Below are 15,148 nucleotides of genomic sequence, written 5' to 3' on the forward strand. Positions count from 1 at the left end.
TCAGTTCTTATTTTTCCCAGTGTAATATTTATGTTTTTCTTCCAGCATTTCAATCATTGCTCACATAAATGAGCTCTGTCACACTTTCTCTGCTTGCACCACTATTCTCTCCTCTTATGAAATATGAGAGCACCAGAATGAATTATGGCTTCTACAGTCCCTTATTTTTATTTTCAGTTCATTCCTAGGTTACAAAGTAGCTGTTTGTCAGTATTGATCACTGATTAAAACTGTTAGTTTAGTTAGTTGTCATATTTACACTTTTTTTCTTTATTTTGTCCAGACGGGTTTGGCGTTGTTCCATGCATCTGATGTTATCTTGTTTTTTTATGCTACTAGAAGTATTTGAACTGATAATGAACAGTTTAAGATTTGCTTTAGATGAGTTTAAGTTTGTAATTTTCATCAAATATGAATCAGTCTTCAGAGTGGTTTCACAATGTTGTCTTTAAGCTAAGACAGTTAGCTGTAATGATCCTGCATCTCGTCCTGATCTTTGACTTTGTTTGAAATAGTGAATGATTGATGTATCAGATGTTATTTTTAATATGAATATCATCCAGTAACTTTCTTTCCTTCCATGTGTCGTCCACAGCAACACAATGATAATGCTAGTGTATATTTTATTTCAGTCATTATTATATCAGCCATGAGTCAGAGGTGTCAGGTTTCTGTATCAGTCTGTAATTTCTTATAGTGCTGTTGGTTTTTCAGATGAATATAATGCATGTGTAACATAGTTTTGTCAAGATCAGGAGGTTCTTGCTCTCTAGTGACATTGTGTTCACAGAGCAGTTAGAATATAGTTTAACACAAGCAGCCAATCAACACTTCAGACAAAACCACACAACTTTCACATTTTTACTGAACAAGTGTTTTATTCCTAAATCAATTAATTTATTTAGGTTGTCACAAGAAGGAATGCAAACTCCATGTTTTCTGTGCAAGAAAGCACTGTATCTGTTTTGTTTAAATTACCACTCAATGTTCATCTTCTTCTTGTGTGAATGATTTTTGGGTGAACTGGGTAAATCCTCTTAAAGATTTAAATGTTTTATCAGTGGAACAGAACAAAAGTCGGTAACACTTTAGAATAATGGTCCATTAGTTAATTAGTTAATATGATCTAAGCAAGACCAACCCTTCTACAGCATTTATTAATCTTAACTAAAGTTAATTTCAACATTTACTAATGCATTATTCAAATCAGAACTTGTGCTTGTTAACATTAGCTAATGCACTGTGAATTAGCATGAACTAACAATGAATAACTGTATTTTACATTAACTAACATTAACACAGATTAATAAATAAAGTAATAAATGTATTGTTCATTGTTTGTTCATGTTAATGAATTAACTAACATTAACTAATGGACCATTATTCTAAAGTGTTACCCAAAAGTTAAATGTGTCTAGAACAGTTATCATAGTTTTAGTGACAATTATATAATTTATAAACCAGGTATGAAAATGATTCATAACTAAATATGTTTATTTTTTTCTTTTATGCTACAAATCATTAGGATATTAAGTAAAGATCATGTTTATGAAGATATTTTGTAAAATCCTACTGTAAAGATATCAAAATGTAATTTTTAATTAGTAATATGCATTGCTAAGAACTTCATTTGAACAACTTTAAAGATGATTTTCTCAATATTATTATTATTATTTTTTTTTTTTGCACCATCAGAGTCAAGAATATCAAATAGTTTTATCTCGATCAAATATTGTCAGATCCTAACAAATCATACATCAATGGAAAGATAATGTATGTATAAACCTCAGTTTCATAAAGTTGACACTTGTGACTGATTTTGTGGTCCAGGGTCACTTTGATTCTCCTGTTGAGAATTAAATTATGTGACAGTTTAAGTCGGTTGAGATGTTAAACAATTCACAGTGTGATTGGAAATGTATATAAATGTTTCTCTGAGGGGAACTGACTGTGATCAGAAAAGTTTTGATTGTGTTTTCTTTTCTTTTCGTCTGATTTCAATTATTTTCAAGAAATGTTAATTATCCGAGCCGTACCAGGCAGAGGGAAAGCACCATTACAGTCTGTCTTTATACTCCACAAGCTGCTCCATAATGTGTGTCTGTCTGCTTTTCTTTTGTGATTCACTGCTTTCTGCTTCATTTCTGGTCTCTGGTCATTTTTCTCTCTGTCCTGTTGGTTTCAGCAGTTTTCTCTACAGTCTGTCTTTATCTGTTAAATCACACAGATGACATGAAGAGTTTAGTTCAAGAGCAAGTTCACTGAACCAGTAACAGTCAACAGTAGGCATGTAATCGTTCACTTAATGCAATAGAATTAATGATTTTTAACAATATGATTTTCTATTTGTTTTTAACAAAATGAGGTTTATAAAATTCTGCACAGTTCTTTGTGAAACTGAAATGTCAAAAAACTAAACTAAAGAAACTAAAGTGAAGTATTAAAACAAATCCCACATTACATAAACAAATAAATAAAACAAATATGAAATCTCTTCATATACACAAACTAAGGCTTTGTCTGCGCATTGATTATCATTTATGTAACCAGTTTAACTACAAATACCATTGTGAAATTACAGTAAATGTTACAATACTGTGTTTAATTTGAGTTTATGGCTCAACCCTAGTCAAACACACCAGACTGTAGCTTTCTAGTTATCTGTAAGACCTTGATCAGCTCGTTTAGTTTGACCTGGAGCTAAACTCTTCAGGATAGTGGTCCTCAGGACCCTCTCCCCAATCTACACTATAGAGTTTATAAAACTGATAGTTCACCCCAAAAATCATTTTTACCAATTTGAACATTGGTAATCAGATTGAGCTCTTTCTTGCATGCAGCACATGGACTTTACTTTGCTTCTTGAGGCAAAACAGAAATATATTATTGAATCAATTCATGTACAGGAATAAAACACTGTTCAGTAAAACATGTTTCTACATCAGTGATGTAAAAGAGATAAAAGCATTTGTTTAGAAGCAAACCTCTTTCTTTTTCATCAAATCTCCAGTCTGTTGTTCTTGTGTTGGTGTTATTAGACTATAATACAATATATTATAATTACAATCTTTGCTATGTCACTGTGTATTTTATTTTATTTATTTTAGTCTCACAGTGGGGCTACTTTAACAGCTTCCATGATAAATGAATAAAAACTCTTAACAAAAAAATGAAAGATGAGTGTTTTAATCACCTCGTGGTGAGATGAAGAGAAGAAACATGAAACACATTTCTGAGATGTCTGTTGATGTTGTGCAGAATGAGGGTGTTTCAATTTACGAGAAGACGCACATTATGACTGGAAAGAGGCTTTTAACCACAAGTGTGTTTTAATCATCTTGTGTTGAGCTGAATGAGTGTTTTTCAATTTATGAGAAGACATATTATGACAGGGAACAGGCTTTTAACCATGTGTGTGTGTGTGTGTGTGTGTGTGTGTGTGTGTGTGTGTGTGTGTGTGTGTGTGTGTGGAACTTTATTTCACTACATTCCAAAGCATAATATCATACTCTTTACTGCACTACATTTCATTAATAAAAGTTGTTGTTTGTTTTATCTTTAATACTTAAGAACAATACAAATGTAGCACTTTCTTGTACTCAATATTTGAATTACTTTTACTTGAGTAATAAAGTAAGAAGGTAATATATTTATAATTAAATTACTTTTTTTCTAAATGCTTAAGCTCTAATCGTGATTCTTGTAGCACAATTTCTAAAACTATTATTACGTACAGTGTTGGGTATAGTTACTTTGGAAAGTAGTTAGTTAGGTTACAACGTTACCATCAATTAAAAGTAATCAGTTATGATACAGCGTTACCTATTCATAAAAGTAACGCGTTAGAGTACTCATGCGTTACCAAAAATTAAAAGCCGTTTGCAGCGGCTCACACATGACAGACACAGCCCCCGGCCCCTTTAAATGCACCTAGAAGTCGTGACTCCCGACAATGAATAACGTCAGTCATCCGACTAAATTAACACTGCAGGATAACAATAACAGGAAAGACAGTCAGCAATAGGCTATTCCACATGGCGTTTTATTTATTTATTATCACAGAACATATTATTAATCAAAATTCGCACCTACCCAGCAGTGGCGGCTCCAGACAATTTTGATTGGGGGGGCAATGGGGGGGTCCTGGTCTTTTCGAGGGGGGTCTCATGAAAACCAACAAAAAATACAGTGGACATGGCTAATAACTGCATATTTCTGCTACTAAACAACAAAAACACCTTTGCAATGTAAACAAATGGCTACATTTGTTATTCATATCCTTCACACTGCACTTTCATGTCAGGTATATTATGCATTTTTATTGACATTGATATTTTTACATTTATTTCCAGATAAATATTATTGAGTTTACAGGCTAAAGTGGTCGTGCTGTTGTAAACACTGTTGCTTTTGTAGAAAAAAAATATTTGCATCACATTTAAAATATAATTATATTTTAATTCATTTCTGAATTGTTTTTATTTTTATAATGATAATTCAGAGAATGAGAAAATCTGAATAAGCCTTACCAGTGTTGTGATAATTATTTTTACGTGTTAAAAATAAATAAGTACTGTAATATAATAAAAGTTTATTCAAATAACATAAAAAAGACCAGACCCCTCGATGCCTGTGAAACTTTTCTCCCTCAAACAGCACGCTAGTGTTACTTCTACACTACAGGCTACACACAGCAATATAAACAACGTATCTGCATGTTCTCACATCACATCGTTCTTGTAAAATAATAATAAGTAAATAAACACCAAAATCACTTCGGTGAGAATGAAACACCACTTACCAGCTGCCACGATGTTGAAAATATCCTCTAGCAATTAAAAAATGCGCGTGCAGCATGAGGAATCTTCCCGGTTGGATGAGGTCGTAGTCAGGTGAACTGTCATCATGTTGGTCATTTTATTTACGGCTAAATTATTATTAATAAATTGTACTCATATTATGATTGGGCGTGGGCAGGCATTCACAAAAGTTTATGTTATTACAAAAAAAAAAAAAATTGAGGAAATTTTGCTTTGACAAAAGGGCACTTAAGGGGCAAAGGAGCAGGTGCTCAAGTGAACCGGTTCTTTTGGACAATTCGATCAAATAAACCAGCTGAAAAAAAAATGGTTCACCGGTTATTTTGCGCTCGATGTAATGCCGTCATTGGCGATGATTGCCCTTCATTCAAGCCTTTGGTTTACCCGCGCTTATAACATTAGCAAAGAATCAGTTCAGAATCAATCACCAAAAGAATCAGTTCGGTTCAGATGCGCTCTGTGTCAGTCTGCTTCGCGCTGAATCACGCATGCGCAGTTATCATCAGCTCATCGGTTCTCGAATCGGACGCGTCCGACAGAAACGGTTCTCGGTTCAGTGTATGAATAAATGTCGAAATAATTATTATTTATTATTGTTCTGCGTAGTTTGAAGAGAAACATTTTTGGATCTTTATCCCGAATATATATATATTTTAATCAGGAAGAGGCTGGGGGGTCAAATGGGGGGTAAAGGCATTTTTTGGCAGGGTCTTGAGACCCCCCAAGACCCCCCCTGTCGCCGCCGGTGCTACCCAGCCCGGGTAGCCTAGGCTACTGTATATTATGAGCACCACAAGATAACTCCTGATTTTTCTTTAACTTTACATAATGCAGTTATCAAAGTACAAGTATGCTTACTTGTAAACACAAACAGGCTTGCAGATTTAAATCTATTTTGAAATGACGAACAACCAGCCAGCCAACGATCTAACAGAAATTAACAGCTGCCTGTCAAACAAAAATGATAACAAACCGAATTAAATCCTTCACTGCCACACAGGCAAATGACAAATCGCTTAATAGCCGAACTAATTATTATTAAAGTGTCACTCACAGTCACAAGCCTAAATTCGCTGTAACACAGTCCTCTTACATTTACTCTTCAAAGTAGTGATTAAAACGTAGCGTTAAATTTGAGGTAGAATTTTTGGCGGTCGACAGAAGCTTTTCACCAAAGCAGAGTGTGCATTTTACCGTTATGTTCTTTTCTTTTTCGTTGACAAATTGAAAATAATGTGCGTACTTCCATAAACCAAACGCTGTCCTCTCTGCCATCTTTCCGGGAGTTCGAAAAAAAAAACCCCCACACACACAGGGTCAGGCGCAGGGCACAGACGTATCACAGCCATTGACTTTACGATCACAGAGCTTCGGCTCCGCTGATACTGTACATCCGCAGGTGGCACAGTAGACCTAGGACTACTGTCTGACAAAAAGCAGGCTGCAGTCGGGGTTTTCCTTTCCTTAAAATAACGGATTACTTTTTTTAAAAAAATAACGAAGTTACTGATTACTTACGCACGAAACTAACGCGTTAAGTTACAAATTTCAGGAAAAAAGTAATTAGAGTACTCTAACGCGTTACTTTGTAACGCGTTACCCACAACACTGATTACGTATAGCAAAACCACTCACTGAGTTTGCAAAACTTAAAGCACAAACACTGCTTTGCACTCAGTTTGCAATTTTGTATTTGTAACACACACTTTGCAAAACTGTAGGCACAATTCACTGCACGACACTCTTTTTGCAGAACTTTAAACACAACTCACTGCTTACACTCACTTACCAACACACTCCTAGCAAAATTATTCACATGTATGGCTGTCATTAACACTATTTTGCCCACTGTCTGGCACACTTTCACATGTGAAAACTGTTTTAGATCATTAGTTCACTTTGCAATCAGCCTAAGCACTATAAATAAGTCACAGGTAAGCTGTCTGTGTGGAGTTCAATGGAAGGAGCAGTAAGAGTGAGAAGAGTGAGAATCAGAGGAGGCCGAGGGAGAGGACGTGGAGGTGAAGAAGCGAGAGGGTTACAGGAAGTTAGAGGAAGAGGACAAGGAGGTGAAGAAGTGAGAGGCTTAGAGGAAGTTAGAGGAAGAGGACAAGGAGGTGCAAGAAGAGGACGAGGAGGGGAAAGAGAAAGGGTAAGAAGAGTATGAAATAGAATAACTGATGACATCAGAGCTATGTCATCAACCATGGGATGACCCTGAGGGAAGCTGGCCAACGGGTTCAGCCTAATTTGAGCCGCTACACTGTGGCAAGCATCATTAGGACATTTCAAAATCAGAATCGTTAAGTACTTTGTAGCACTGCCATACTCTAATAAGAAACACAACAGTACCATACATGCAATAATACTGAAATTGTTACTTTAAATAATTGCTACACGTCCAGATGTTGGGGGCAGAGGAAGAATGTTCACTCCAGAGCAAGAGACCCATATAGTGAACATGGTGATTGCCAATAATGCAATAAGACTGCGCGAAATACAGCAGCGCATAATTGATAATGACACCATCTTTCAAAATAGCATTTCTGCACTGAGTCGTGTACTTGTGCGCCACAGAATAAGAATGAAGCAAATTTACAGAGTTGCTTTCGAGAGAAACACAGAACGTGTAAAGCAACTGCGATATGACTATGTGCAGGTAAGCTATAGTGTCATTGGGTCTGAATTTGGAAGTGCATACTGTAGTGCTGTGCATGGGCCTGATGTGTTGCATTCGTTTTGTCTTGTCCAGAGAGGGATGGAACTAGAAGCAGATGCCATGGGACATGAGCTACTTTTTGTAGATGAGGCCGGTTTTAACCTCAGTAAAACCAGGAGACGTGACAGGAACATTACTGGACACCGTGCCATCATCAATGTCCCAGAACAACGTGGTGGTAACATAACCATGTGTGCAGCTATAAGCCAAAATGGTGTTGTTCACCATCATGCAACCATAGGCCCATACAACATTGCACACATTATTGCATTCCTGGACACCTTACATGACAAGCTCACTGCTCAGAGACCAGAGCATACCCAATATGTCATCATATAGGACAATGTTAGTTTCCATAGGGCTGCTTTGGTCCACTACTGGTTTACAGACCACCCATCCTTCATGGCACTCACTCAAGCTCCCTCCTTACTCTCCATTCTTAAATCCCATCGAGGAGTTCTTCTCTGCCTGACGCTGGAAAGTGTACGACCGTCATCTTCATTAGAATTACAGGCAATGAAGGAGGCATGTGGAGATAATGACCAGGCATCACGTCAAATATAGCCAAATAGTTACAAAAATAGCCAATAGTTACAAAAAAATGTGCTTAAGCGATCAGAAAAAAACTGTAATGAAAACAAGGATTTAACCAAAGGAAAATCTGAGTTGCTTTCTCATAACCTCCAAAACCAAAGCTGAGACCTTTTTAAAAGCTCATTATCATCAAATGTTTCTAGAAAGTTTAGGTTCTGAGGCAGATTACTGGAAACAGCTGTTTTAGGAAACTCAGGAGTCATCTTCACCACTGCTAACCTTTCACAGATTTAAGATCTTATTTTAGTGTCAAAACTCTGGAGGACTTCTGAAATGAAACGGAGCTGATCGTGTGCGAGCAAATAGATTCTGATGCATGCGATGACTATCCATTATAACATGTAGGCATATATATATATATATATATATATATATATATATATATATATATATATATATTCTACGAAATATATAGTCCTCTTTAAATAACAAAAATAAAACATTGATTTTAGACTTTAGACCAGGTTTGAGTTGGTCTATGGCGCAGTCTATTTTCAGCTCCTTAAAATAGTAATGCACCTGAACACACCTCTTTTTTAGACCAGCACGCCCATGGGTGCACAAATGAGCACTAAGATCAGGGGCCCTATTTTAATGATCTAAGCGCACGGCGCAGGTGAACTTAGGGCGCGTACGAATTCACTTCTGCTAGTTTAATGAGTCGGCATTTCTAGTGCACAGTCTAAATGTGTTGTCCCAATTTTCTTAATAAGTAATAGGTTTTTTTTTGTCTGCCCACCTACATGCACATATTACTAACACACCCTTTAAATATCAAAGAAAAAACATTGCGCCACACTTACAGTAAGACCAGGTTATAATCAGTAACCAGAAATCCCCCACACAGTGATCACATCTCTCACTGATGAAAGAGATTCATCTTCTAGCAATTGATTTTATGGATTTATCTGAACTGTGACTGAATTTAATTCTGAATTAGATTCTCAGTTTAATTATGTAATTAACATGATGGATTCTTACCTGACAAATTAGATGTTATATTTGATTATTGTGAACTCTTCTGAAATCATTATGTCTAGCAGATCATGAGGAGGCTGATGTCCCTATTTTTGAGATGTTGTAATGAGGAAATTTATAAAGTTCCTAAACAAGGATTTTAAACTCTGTTTTCATGTCAATAGGCCTATACACGTTTCCATTAAACAGTTTATTCCACTCTCGCTGGTGGAGATAAGGACTGAAATTAAATAAAGCCATTACGTAGAAGTTATCTGAATTTAGACATATTTGTAGAGGATGCTCTTGATCATCTTTCCTGTGGCATGCTATGTTTTAATGACAGCGAGAAGTGTGCACAATAATTCATCTTTAAACTCAGATCTTTTGTTATGAGAAAATATTTTTTACAGTAGTAATATAGTAATAGTAATATATTTAAAAACAGTAATATAGTAGACATATCTATTTCCCCATAAAAAAAAAAAAAAGAAAAAAGTAAAAGACGGTCACTTTATTAGACTTTATGGTAACACTTTAGAATAAGGTTCCATTAGTTAATGTTAGTTAATGTATTAATTAACATGAACAAACAATGAATAATACATTTATTACTGTATTTATTCATCTTCGTTAATGTTAGTTAATGAAAATACAGTTATTCATTGTTAGTTCATGCTAATTCACAGTGCATTAACTAATGTTAACAAGCACAACTTTTGATTTAAATAATGCATTAGTAAATGTTGAAATTAACATGAACTAAGACTTATAAATGCTGTAGAAGGATTGTTCTTGCTTAGTTCATGTTAACGGAAGTAGTTAACTAACATTAACTAATGGAACCTTATTCTAAAGTGTTACCGACTTTATTAGCAAAACTGCATTTGATTGAATTTGAACTGGTTAAATGTAAGAATAAGATTAACTCTATTATAAAAATATAAAATATTTATCTCAGAACTATTTTAAACAGTTTTGTTTTTATGAATATTTTGATTTATTTTGATATTTTGAAGGAAATTGGATAAATTTAGCAATAAAAAATTAAAGTATGGGACAAATGGCATTTATAGTCCCTATCTCATATTTCCTTAACGACTTGTAACTTTGACAGTGTTAAACTTGTGTTATGTAGATGGGTTATGCATTTGTATATTTGGTGATTTCGGGGAGGAGACAAGGCTGAATTTTTTGCACAGATTCTGGTGTGCACATGGTTTCCTAAATCTGAAAAGAACTGAGCTAGAACTGGATTGAGTTTCATCTTTAACATCATAAATACTCACAGTTTGTATTAATGCTGTTCTGTCTGTCTTGTCTCAGTGTCTGTTTCTCTCCTGATTCATTAGATTGTCTCTTTTTCTCTTGTCTTGAAGTTCAGTCCTCCTGCAGTTTGTGATGCTCCACAGATCTTCTGCCATGATTGTAATTATAATGCAAACAACACATTAATGTCCAGAATTCATACAAAAAAAATCCCTTTAGAGCATAACTAGAAACAACAGTGTGACTGTGTTGAGCTGAAATGAGGATCATTCTGTATCACAAACAGATCTGTTCTTTTCTGTTACTCATCAACACAATGAAGTGATATTGCAGCTGAATATTAGTAAAAGTGAACATGTTATTCTTCCACTTCTGAGTCAGTGAAAGCCCACAGAAGTCTAGACGGTTGTTTAAAGAACCTTTGACTGAATGGTTCTATGGCATCTCTTGAAGAAACTTTCAAGCACCTTTATTCTTAAGAGTGTGTGATATTATTATATATTATTATCCAGCTGCAGATCCCTGATTTCTCTTCACCGTCTTTAACCTAAAACTAAAGGACTTCGAGTAAAAGAAAAGATCTATTTGCGCCCTCTAGTGGACTGCAGTCAATATTATGTTTTATGATAACTATAAAACATATTTACTGATAAACATTTAATTTATAATGCCTTAAATCCATTTTGAAACAAGTTAAATTTTCTCCGGTTAATTCAGTGAATGTTGATAAGTTATTAATTCACAAATAACAATAATGGTGATTTTGTATTTTGTTTGAAATGTCAGAACTCAATCTATGATCATCTTCTGCTTTAATGTATATAATAATAATTAAATCACAAAATAATAATTAATAAAGGTATTTCACAAAAAAATGGTATATTTGTTACTAAATATAAACAATTATAGCTTTCTGGTGTTTTGTTGTTCCAGATGTCATTTATCTGATCAAAAATGTTTGTGTCTTAAGTAAAAAATGATCCCGATAATTAATAATATGTAGCTTTTCCAAGTCTAAAATAAACACATTATGAGCCTCCCTATAATATGATGTTTTCCAAGAATTTTCAATACACAATTTTCCCCATATTCATTTTATTGAAGCATAGACTATAAAGTTGATGAAATAGCATCAAGACAAATTAGATTCAAGGAAATTAATAATGGATCATCAAAAAAACATTAACATCATATATGAGTGTGAAGATTGAGAAGACTCCAAGACCTCAAACGTGTGTGTGTAAGATAAGAGAGACACCAAAACCGTGCAGTGTTGTGCTTCTCCAGGACCAAGATTGGGAACCTGTGACGACTGGGTGAAGAAGCAGCTGGAAACAAGTGTTTCGAGTTAACAGTTTAATGAATATAAAACAAACTAACAAGAGTACAACATGATGTTGGGAAGACGACAATCCAATATGGCAGTGAGAAGGCAGCTTTTTTGGTGCTAATAATTAATCTAAAGACATAGGATAATAACTGTAAAAATCCTCAGGCGGGTCAAATTACTCTGGATGTCACTGCATTTACTGTAATACTGCTGATCTCCAGTAGAGAGCGACACTTGACAGACTGTCACTCAATCACGCGATCATGATCAGAGAAAATTAAAAATGTGAAAAAAGTGTGATAGTGGGGTGAAAATGTAAAGTTTCAGAAAAAAAAACTGTTAAATTGTTTAATAAAAGTTTTACAATTGCTTTTTTTTTTTTTTTGTTATTATGTTTTTCATGATTATTTTACTTTCTTTTATGTAAAGCACTTTGAATTACCATTTTGTATGAAATGTGCTATATAAATAAACTTGCCTTGCCTTGCCTTAATATGAATATATAAATAATGTGTTTTTTTTTTTTCACTTACGTTTCAAAAAATGAATATTTATACATCTAGCATTACCTCTAATGGTGGATAAAACACAGTGTCAGCTCAAAAAAAATATATTGATTAGCAAGATAAGATTTTAGACATTTTTACAATGTGTTTTTAACAGTATAAGTCTGTATACATGACTGTCACAGTTGGTTGCAATAAGGGTTCGCACGATGAAGAAAATGACTCTGGAACAGACTTTAAAGGGTTATATAATGCTTTTTTTATATTATTTTCCATATAATGCATAGTATTGTTTCTCCTCTATGCTCCACCTTCTGAAACACATAGATGTTTACAAAGCTCTCATTCTGAAAAGCGAGGTGTGCTCTGATTGGTCAGCTGTCCAGTGCGTTGTGATTGGCCGAATGCCTCAAGCATGTCCCTCACCGTACTGTGATGCAGACTCATACTATCATACGACTCTTACTATTTCTGCAGTATCCAGTATGGATGATGTGCATAGTGTGCAAATGTTCTGTGTGCATCAGACACCCGGATGACCTGCAGAATCTGCTGAATATATCTCATGAACACTGAAACCAGAACAGAAGCTGTGTTCAGAATGGCACACTACCACACAACTCTTACTATATTGCAGTTTGCTGCGTGTATACTGTGAATAGTAAGATAATGTTCAGTATGCATGGAATTGCCAGATTATCTGCTACATTTGCTGAAATTTGATGTGTTCATCTGAAGACACTGCATGGGAGACTGTTTCCCAGAATGCAACACGCTCCATGTAATATTTCATCTTCAAACACGTGAGTGAACTGGAGGCGGGGAATAGTAATTATAAAACAAAAGTCTGTAATATTATTCACACAAGGTAATCTAGCACAATAGTGATGTTCGGTTCTGAAACGAATCGTTGTTTTGAGCTGGTTCTCAATTAAACTGAATCAACACTTGAGTTCCAGCTTGATGACGCAGAACACACAGCCGAAGTAGTTAAGAACTCAAAAATAATAAAATATAATGATAAAACATGAGCTGAGAACGTTTGGTATGTTTTATCCAAGTTGTAGGCTAGTCAATACTGATCAGTCAGTCGTGTCATAACTTCATAATGTTTCAATATGAGCCCACAAACTATGGTCGGCAGGAGCTGGATGGTGTGTGTGTGTTTGTGTGTGTGTGTCTGAGTGTGTGTGTATCTGTGTGTGTGTGTGTGTTTGTGTGGGTTAAATGCAGACCACCAGTTTGGAGTATGGGTTATACTTGGCAAATGTCACCACTTTCACTTTTTTGGCATTGAGAGTTGTTAGAAATAATAATAAAGATAACAAAATAATTTAATAAACAATTTTTGAAAATATAAAAAATTTGGATCATGAAATGACTTTAAAACTGTTATTAAACTTCTATAAATTCTATTATTATTATATTGTTTATTATTTAATAATTTATTTTTTAAAAAGCTTGTATTAATCAAATTGTAAAGGTAAGAAGACTTCATAATAATAGTAATTATCAGTCCTGGGCAGTCATGGACACATCATGGTTCAGGATCCCATCGTCCTCTAGTTGCTAAATTGTAAATCTGGATTTTTAAACAAATAATATTGCTGTATTATAAGCCCCAAAAATAATAAAAATTACATGTATGGCATTTAACCTTCTTACTGTAATGCACATGTTATAAATTGAATAACACACGGTATATTTCACTCTCCCACATTACTCAAAACACGCTGTCCCTTCTGAAACATCCTTTTCTAAAGAGAGACTTTTTAAATAGAAAATATTCTCAACATATTTTAAGAATATTATTGCAAAATATGATGTATAAAGTCATCACAAATATAATAATAACAGATTTATATGCTTAACATTTATTTAGTGCTTATGAAGTTATGTGCATTTCTTATTCTTCAATCTTACGAACCTGTGCTTATATTTTCTCTAAGCTACACTGCATTACACCATATTTAAGATTTGACACATTTAATAGCTGTGCAGTATTATTTATATTATATGAATTATGTGAAATTGTAGTTTACTTTGCATCGGAGCATTAAAAGTGGTAGCTTATTTTAGTGAGCAAGGCTACATGGATTAATATGCAAAACGTCAATATTCTCACATATTATTAGGCCTATATTTTATATTTAAGAATTCCTTTAATAAAACAACATGCATTTTTGTCATGCACTACTTATTTATACACTACTTGTTATTTGTTACTTGTCCTTTATTTTGACAGATAACTTCTTGGTAAAAATGTCTGTACACTGATTGAGAAATTGTTGTGTGTTTTGTAAATGATGTTCTTTATTTTAGTGACACTAACACATGTTCTCTTCCAACAGGAACATTTAGTCAATCATAACACAATGACAAAAACACACTATCATCAGCTGAAATGACAGAAACTGCATTCTTTTATGCATCTGCTCTTATACAATAGACAGTATATTGTATTGATCATAGATTGTGTTTTACACCACAGTTTCTTTTGAAGCCTCTCTACATTTCTGTTTTGTTGGGTTTTGTAAATGCATGCATTTTGTTTCTTTTGCTGCAGAAATTTAATACAAAAAATGAATGTCCATCTCAGAGTAGCTTTATAAAATGTACAGTTCGTGTAAAAAAATACAGACACAGAATTGCTGCAGTAAAGATTTTATTTGCAACTGGAAAAAAAAACTAATATGCAAGATAAAACAAAAATACAAGAAAAAAATGCAATATAGCTGTCATTTATTTATAAAATTTATATACAGAATTTACAGAACAGAAAAAGCCACAGTAGAATAAAAAGTAAATAAATAAACGTGATCTAATCCTCCCAAACTTCTAGGTTTGTAAGTTAGTTGTAAGTTAGTCTTAAAGATGTTATCTGTAAATGTGAAAGCATTGGTAAATTTGACTGTAAAATTACATTTTGGTCTTGTTTGAGCTTGTGTGTAAA

General features: G+C 34.1%; 1 long non-coding RNA gene across 2 annotated transcripts in view; it reads right to left on the reverse strand.

The window, feature by feature from the left end:
• Positions 1 to 14,831: 14,831 nt before the first annotated feature.
• Positions 14,832 to 15,148, reverse strand: part of LOC113077949 (uncharacterized) — a 14,021-nt gene continuing 13,704 nt past the window's right edge. Inside the window, exon 5 of one of the 2 annotated variants that reach the window (XR_003281419.1) lies at positions 14,832 to 15,148. This exon is cut by the window's right edge and continues 415 nt beyond it. This is a non-coding gene — a long non-coding RNA (uncharacterized LOC113077949). The other variant, XR_003281418.1, reaches the window with a different exon arrangement.

The sequence above is a fragment of the Carassius auratus genome, unplaced genomic scaffold (genome assembly GCF_003368295.1).
Source record: "Carassius auratus strain Wakin unplaced genomic scaffold, ASM336829v1 scaf_tig00023612, whole genome shotgun sequence".
Taxonomy (NCBI): domain Eukaryota; kingdom Metazoa; phylum Chordata; class Actinopteri; order Cypriniformes; family Cyprinidae; genus Carassius; species Carassius auratus.